Below are 8,859 nucleotides of genomic sequence, written 5' to 3'. Positions count from 1 at the left end.
ACATGTGCACTTTGCCCCTTCTATATAACAGGTCCAGTACTGTTTTTTTGTATGTGTGTACATGTGCACTTTAGAGTCGAAGGATGAAGTCGGTAGTCGCTACACTTCCATTGCACAAATTCATGGGAACAAACATCGATATTGTCGTTGCATTTTATTCTTCCATTGTATATATTAAGGTAGGTTAAAGTGAAGTGCTTAATGTGTTACAAATTCATGGGCATGAGGTGAAGCACATGCTAAGCTAAGAGAAGCCCGCGACATAGACCGATTTGGATTTAGAGATAAAACTGGTCAGTGTCATCTTAGTTGCAGATGGATTTTCTATCTGCCACATGCTCTGTGTCCCTTCGATATAACATAGAGTGAGCAATGAGAAAGGTGAGTAGGGAGAAGAACAAGTCTTCCGGTAAGGTTAAGATTGAGAAGGAAATGTTTGGCTCGAAGGATGGGGTTTATTGGTTGGAAACAATATGTTTGATTGTGCTTGATGTGTACCTATCAACAATATAACATCACTTTGATGGATGTATTGGTACTTTTCATATTATTCCATAACAATGTAGCGCTTGATTATGACTTAAGCTCATCTAATATTTTGTGATTCCGTAGCATAGCACGGGCATCTTACTAGTAACAGAAGAAATGTAGAGTGCGAATATCACACGTTATGTTGCATTACACAACACGTACATGAATTAAAACACACATAAGGGCTCATTTGATTGTTGGCGATGGTAAACCCTGGGCAATAGACCCCATGGGGGGTTTTCCTTGCTCACTTGGAATCCCGAGCCACCAGGGGAGAACACCCCCGTTGTTGTTTGGGCCCCAAGGGAAAAGGGAGATAACTTGCAGAATTCGTAAGAAGAGGAAGAGATGATGTGAACGTTCGTGCATCTGGAGCCACAACTCATGAGACATGAATTGCAGAAACATGACGAGGTGGGTGGTGAACTGGTGATGATGGACTGTAGTGGGGATGGGGGAGAGGGCTAACCTGGCTCGAATGAGGAGGAGGACCGTCGGGTCGTCGTTGTCCATTGGAGAGCTTCGGAACAGGGTCTGGAAGGCAGGAGAAGGACCATCACTGGTTCGTTGCCGTCGTGGAGGGCGGAGGAACTTGCATCGCTTTGGGAATCATCGCCGAATGAAGGTGGTGAAGGAAATATGCCCTAGAGGCAATAATAATGTTATTATTTTATTTCCTTATATCATGATAAATGTTTATTATTCATGCTAGAATTGTATTATCCAGAAACATAATACTTGTGTGAATACATAGACAAACTAAACGTCACTAGTATGCCTCTACTTGACTAGCTCGTTAATCAAAGATGGTTATGTTTCCTAACCATAGACATGTCTTGTCATCCGATTAACGGGATCACATTATTAGGAGAATGATGTGATTGATATGACCCATTCCATTAGCTTAGCACCCGATCGTTTAGTATGTTGCTATTGCTTTCTTCATGACTTATACATGTTCCTATGACTATGAGATTACGCAACTCCCGTTTGCCGGAGGAACACTTTGTGTGCTACCAAACGTCACAACGTAACTGGGTGATTATAAAGGAGCTCTATAGGTGTCTCCAAAGGTAAATGTTGGGTTGGCGTATTTCGAGATTAGGATTTGTCACTCCGATTGTCGGAGAGGTATCTCTGGGCCCTCTCGGTAATACACATCACATAAGCCTTGCAAGCATTGCAACTAATGAGTTAGTTGCGAGATGATGTATTACAGAACGAGTAAAGAGACTTGCCGGTAACGAGATTGAACTAGGTATTGAGATACCGACGATCGAATCTCGGGCAAGTAACATACCGATGACAAAGGGAACAACGTATGTTGTTATGCGGTCTGACCGATAAAGATCTTCGTAGAATATGTGGGAGCCAATATGAGCATCCAGGTTCCGCTATTGGTTATTGACCGAAGACATGTCTCGGTCATGTCTACATTGTTCTCGAACCCGTAGGGTCCGCACGCTTAAGGTTTCGATGACAGTTATATGAGTTTATGAGTTTTTGATGTACCAAAGTTAGTTTGGAGTCCCGGATGTGATCACAGACATAACGAGGAGTCTCGAAATGGTCGAGACATAAAGATTGATATATTGGACGGCTATATTCGGACCCCGGAAGTGTTCCGGGTGATTTCGGAGAAAACCGGAGTGCCGGAGGGTTACCGGAACCCCCCGGGAGAAGTAATGGGCCATATGGGCCTTAGTGGAGAGAGAGAAGGGCAGCCAGGGTGGGCCACGCGCCTCCTCCCCCCTTGGTCCGAATTGGACTAGGAGAGGGGGGGCGGCACCCCCCTTTGCTTCTCCCTCCCCACTTCCTTTCCCCCTCCTAGTAGGAGTCCTACTCCTACTAGGAGGAGGACTCCTCCTTGGCGCGCCAATAGGGCCGGACGGCCTCCTCCCCTTGCTCCTTTATATACGGGGGGAGGGGGCACCCCTAGACAGACAAGTTGATCCTCGTGATCATATTCTTAGCCGTGTGCGGTGCCCCCTTCCACGATATACCTCGATAATATTGTAGTGGTGCTTAGGCGAAGCCCTGCGACAGTTGAACATCAAGATCGTCACCACACCGTCGTGCTGACGGAACTCTTCCCCGAAAATTTGCTGGATCGGAGTCCGGGGATCGTCATCGAGCTGAACGTGTGCTAAAACTCGGAGGTGCCGTAGTTTCGGTGCTTGATCGGTCGGGCCGTGAAGACGTACGACTACATCAACTGCGTTGTCATAACGCTTACGCTGTCGGTCTAGAAGGGTACGTAGATCACACTCTTCGCTCTCGTTGCTATGCATCACCATGATCTTGTGTGTGCGTAGGAATTTTTTTTGAAATTACTACGTTCCCCAACAGTGGCATCCGAGCCTAGGTTATATGAGTTGATGTTATATGCACGAGTAGAACACAAGTGAGTTGTGGGCGATATAAGTCATACTGCTTACCAGCATGTCATACTTTGGTTCGGCGGTATTGTTGGACAAAGCGGCCCGGACCGACATTACGCGTACGCTTACACGAGACCGGTTCTCCCGATGTGCTTTGCACAAAGGTGGCTAGCGGGTGTCAGTTTCTCCAACTTTAGTTGAACCAAGTGTGGCTACGCCCGGTCCTTGCGAAGGTTAAAACAACACCAACTTGACAAACTATCGTTGTGGTTTTTATGCGTAGGTAAGATTGGTTCTTGCTTAAGCCCGTAGCAGCCACGTAAAACTTGCAACAACAAAGTAGAGGATGTCTAACTTGTTTTTGCAGGGCATGTTATGATGTGATATGGTCAAGACATGATGCTAAATTTTATTTTATGAGATGATCATGTTTTGTAACCAAGTTATCGGCAACTGGCAGGAGCCATATGGTTGTCGCTTTATTGTATGCAATGGAATTGCGCTGTAATGCTTTACTTTATCACTAAACGGTAGCGATAGTCGTGGAAGTATAAGATTGGCGAGACGACAACGATGCTACGATGGTGATCAAGGTGTCGCGCCGGTGACGATGGTGATCATGACGGTGCTTCGAAGATGGAGATAACAAGCACAAGATGATGATGGCCATATCATATCACTTATATTGATTGCATGTGATGTTTATCTTTTATGCATCTTACCTTGCTTTGTTTGATGGTAGCATTTTAAGATGATCTCTCACTAATTATCAAGAAGTGTTCTCCCTGAGTATGCACCGTTGCGAAAGTTCTTCGTGCTGAGACACCACGTGATGATCGGGTGTGATAGGCTCTACGTTTAAATACAACGGGTGCAAAAAAATTGCACATGCAGAATACTCAGGTTATACTTGACAAGCCAAGCATATACAGATATGGCCTCGGAACACAGAGACCGAAAGGTCGAGCGTGAATCATATAGTAGATATGATCAACATAGTGATGTTCACCAATGAAACTACTCCATCTCACGTGATGATCGGACATGGTTTAGTTGATTTGGATCACGTAATCACTTAGAGGATTAGAGGGATGTCTATCTAAGTGGGAGTTCTTTAGTAATATGATTAATTGAACCTAAATTTATCATGAACTTAGTACCTGATAGTATCTTGATTGTTTATGTTTGATTGTAGATAGATGGCCCGTGCTGTTGTTCCGTTGAATTTTAATGCGTTCCTTGAGAAAGCAAAGTTGAAAGATGATGGTAGCAATTACACGGACTGGGTCCGTAACTTGAGGATTATCCTCATTGCTGCACAGAAGAATTACGTCCTGGAAGCACCGCTGGGTGCCAGGCCTGCTGCTGGAGCAACACCAGATGTTATGAACGTCTGGCAGAGCAAAGCTGATGACTACTCGATAGTTCAGTGTGCCATGCTTTACGGCTTAGAATCGGGACTTCAACGACGTTTTGAACGTCATGGAGCATATGAGATGTTCCAGGAGTTGAAGTTAATATTTCAAGCAAATTCCCGGATTGAGAGATATGAAGTCTCCAATAAGTTCTATAGCTGCAAGATGGAGGAGAACAGTTCTGTCAGTGAGCATATACTCAAAATGTCTGGGTATAATAATCACTTGATTCAATTGGGAGTTAATCTTCCAGATGATTGCGTCATTGACGGAATTCTCCAATCACTGCCACCTAGCTACAAGAGCTTCGTGATGAACTATAATATGCAAGGGATGAATAAGACTATTCCCGAGCTCTTCGCAATGCTAAAAGCTGCGGAGGTAGAAATCAAGAAGGAGCATCAAGTGTTGATGGTCAACAAGACCACTAGTTTCAAGAAAAAGGGCAAAGGGAAGAAGAAGGGGAACTTCAAAAAGAACAGCAAGCAAGTTGCTACTCAAGAGAAGAAACCCAAACCTGGACCTAAGCCTGAAACTGAGTGCTTCTACTGCAAGCAGACTGGTCACTGGAAGAGGAACTGCCCCAAGTATTTGGCGTATAAGAAGGATGGCAAGGTGAACAAAGGTATATGTGATATACATGTTATTGATGTGTAGCTTACTAATGCTCGCAGTTGTTGGGGAACGTAGCAGAAATTCAAAATTTTCCTACGTATCACCAACATCTATCTATGGAGAGACCAGCAACGAGGGGAAGGAGAGTGCATCTACATACCCTTGTAGATCGCTAAGCAGAAGCGTTCAAGAGAACGGGGTTGAAGGAGTCGTACTCGTCGTGATCCAAATCACCGGAGATCCTAGTGCCGAACGGACGGCACCTCCGTGTTCAACACACGTACAACCCGGTGACGTCTCCCATGCCTTGATCCAGTAAGGAGAGAGGAAGAGGTTGAGGAAGACTCCATCCAGCAGAAGCACAACGGCGTGGTGGTGGTGGAGGAGCGTGGTACTCCAGCAGGGCTTCGCCAAACACCGCAAGAGACAAGGAGGGAGAGGGGTAGGGCTGCGCCAAGAAGGAGAGGAACTCGTGTGTATTGGGCAGCCTAAACCTCAAGCCAAGACAGGATTACGTACCACTCTGAAGTAGTACGCATCCTTGTCGTCCTACGAGGTTTGGTAGTGACTTGATCTGAAGTTTCATGATCACTATCATAAGCTTCCACTTCAATTGGTGTAGGTTGGCATAGGAACAACTCCCTATGCCCTGCCACACACTAGTTGAAGAGACGGTTCAATAACCTCATCAAGTCTCCACCATCCTCCCACTCAATTCTTTCGAGAGAAAATTTTCCTCGAGAAAGGACCCGATTCTAGAAACAATCCTTTATTGCTTTCGAATCTGAGACAGGAGGTATACCCAACTGTTTTGGGTGTCCTATGAAGATGTATTTATCCGCTTTGGGTTCGAGCTTATCGGCCTGAAACTTTTCCACATAAGTGTCGCAGCCCCAAACTTTTAAGAAATGACAGCTTAGGTTTCTCTAAACCATAGTTCATATGGTGTCATCTCATCGGAATTATGTGGTGCCCTATTTAAAGTGAATGTGGTTTTCTCTAATGCCTAACCCATAAACTATCGTGTTAAATCGATAAGAGACATCATGGTATGCATCATATCCAATAGGGTGCAGTTATGATGTTCGGACACACCATCACACTATGGTGTTCCAGACTGTATTAGTTGTGAAACAATTTCCACAATGTCTTAATTCTGTGCCAAACTCGTAATTCAGATATTCATCTCTATGATCATATCATAGATATTTTATCCTCTTGTCACGACGATCTTTCGACTTCACCCTGAAATTACTTGAACCTTTCAATAATTCAGACTCGTGATTCATCAAGTAAATGTACTCAACATCTACTCAAATCATCTGTGAAGTAAGAACATAGTGATATCCACTACACGCCTCAGCACTCATTGGACTGCACACATCAAAATGTATTACTTCCAACAAGTTGCTTTCTAGTTCCATTTTACTGAAAACGAGGCTTTCAGTCATCTTTCCCATGTGGTATGATTTGCATGTCTCAAGTGATTCAAAATCAAGTGAGTCCAAACGGTCCATTTGCATGGAGTTTCTTCATGCAAATACACCAATAGACATGGTTCGCATGTCTCAAACTTTTCAAAAACGAGTGAGCCCAAAGATCCATCAACATGGAGCTTCTTCATGCGTTTTATACCGATATGACTTAAGTGGCAATGCCACAAGTAGGTGGTACTATCATTACTATCTTATATCTTTTGGCATGAACATGTGTATCACTACGATCGAGATTCAATAAACCATTCATTTTAGGTGTAAGACCATTGAAGGTATTATTCAAATAAACAGAGTAACCATTATTCTCCTTAAATGAATAACCGTATTGCGATAGACGTAATCCAATCATGTCTATGCTCAACGCAAACACCTATCTCGATGGTAGAGGGAGCGTGCGATGCTTGATCACATCAAGCTTGGGAAAAACTTCCAACACATATCGCCAGCTCACCTTTAGCTAGTCTCTGTTTACTCCGCAGCCTTTTATTTCGAGTTTACTAACACTTAGCAACCGAACCGGTATCTAATACAATGGTGATACTAGGAGTACTAGTAAAGTACACATTATAATGCATATCCAATATACTTCTGTCAACCTTGCCAGCCTTCTCATCTACCAAGTATCTAGGGTGGTTTTGCTTCAGCGACTATTCCCCTTATTACAGAAGCACTTAGTCTCGGGTTTGGGTTCAACCTTGGGTTTCTTCACTAGAGCAGCAACTAATTTGTTGTTCCATGAAGTATCCCTTTCTTGCCCTTGCCCTTCTTGAAACTAGTGGTTTTACTAACCATCAACGATTGATGCTCCCTTTTGATTTCTACTTTCGCGGTGTCGCGAATAGCTCAAGGATCATATCTATCCCTGATATGTTATAGTTCATCACGAAGCTCTAGTAGCTTGGTGGCAGTGACTTTGGAGAACCATCACTATCTCATCTGGAAGATCAACTCCCACTTGATTCAAGCGATTGTTGTACTCAGACAATCTGAGCACAAGCTCAAGATTGAGCTTTTCTCCCTTAGTTTGCAGGCTAAGAAAATCGTCGGAGGTCTTATACCTCTTGACGTGGGCACGAGCCTGAAATCCCAATTTCAGCCCTCGGAACATCTCATATGTTTCGCAACGTTTCAAAACGTCTTCGGTGCCTCAACTGTAAATCGTTTAACTGAACTATCACGTAGTTATCAAAATGTGTATGTCAGATGTTCGCAACATCCACAGACGACGTTCGAGGTTCAGCACACTGAGTGGTGCATTAAGGACATAAGCCTTCTATGAAGCAATGAGGACAATCCTCAGTTTACGGACCTAGTCCGCATAATTGCTACTATCAACTTTCAACTAAATTTTTCTCTAGGAACATATCTAAACAGTAGAACTGAAGCGCGAGCTACGACATAATTTGTGAAGACCTTTTGACTATGTTCAGGATAATTAAGTTCATCTTATGAACTCCCACTCAGATAGACATCCCTCCAGTCATCTAAGTGATTACATGATCCGAGTCAACTAGGCCGTGTCCGATCATCACGTGAGACGGACTAGTCATCATCGGTGAACATCTTCACGTTGATCGTATCTACCATACGACTCATGCTCGACCTTTTGGTTTCTTGTGTTCCGAGGCCATGTCTGTACATGCTAGGCTCGTCAAGTCAACATAAGTGTTTCTCATGTGTTCCGAGGCCATGTCTGTACATGCTAGGCTCGTCAACACCCGTTGTATTCGAACATAAGGATCTATCACACCCGATCATCACGTGGTGCTTCGAAATGACGAACTTTCGCAATGGTGCATAGTTAGGGAGAACACTTTCTTGAAATTTTAATGAGGGGTCATCTTATTTACTACCGTCTTTCTAAGCAAATAAGATGCAAAAACATGATAAACATCACATGCAATCAAATAGTGACATGATATGGCCATCATCACTTTGCTCCTTTTGATCTCCGTCTTCGGGGCTCCATGATCATCATCGTCACCGGCATGACACCATGATCTCCATCATCATGATCTCCATCATCGTGTCTTCATGAAGTTGTCTCTCCAACCATTACTTCTACTACTACAACTAATGGTTAGGAATAAAGTAAAGTAATTACATGACGTTTATGTTGACACGCATGTCATAAATAAATTAAGACAACTCCTATGGCTCCTGCCGGTTGTCATACTCATCGACATGCAAGTCATGATTCCTATTACAAGAACATGATCAATCTCATACATCACATATCATTCATCACATTCTTCTTGGCCATATCACATCACATAGCATACCCTGCAAAAACAAGTTAGACGTCCTCTAATTGTTGTTTGCATGTTTTACGTGGCTGCTATGGGTTTCTAGCAAGAACGTTTCTTACCTACGCAAAAACCACAACGTGATATGCCAATTGCTATTTACCCTTCATAAGGA

This window comes from Triticum dicoccoides, chromosome 3A (genome assembly GCF_002162155.2).
Source record: "Triticum dicoccoides isolate Atlit2015 ecotype Zavitan chromosome 3A, WEW_v2.0, whole genome shotgun sequence".
Taxonomy (NCBI): Eukaryota; Viridiplantae; Streptophyta; class Magnoliopsida; order Poales; family Poaceae; genus Triticum; species Triticum dicoccoides.
This window is presented reverse-complemented; position numbering follows the sequence as displayed.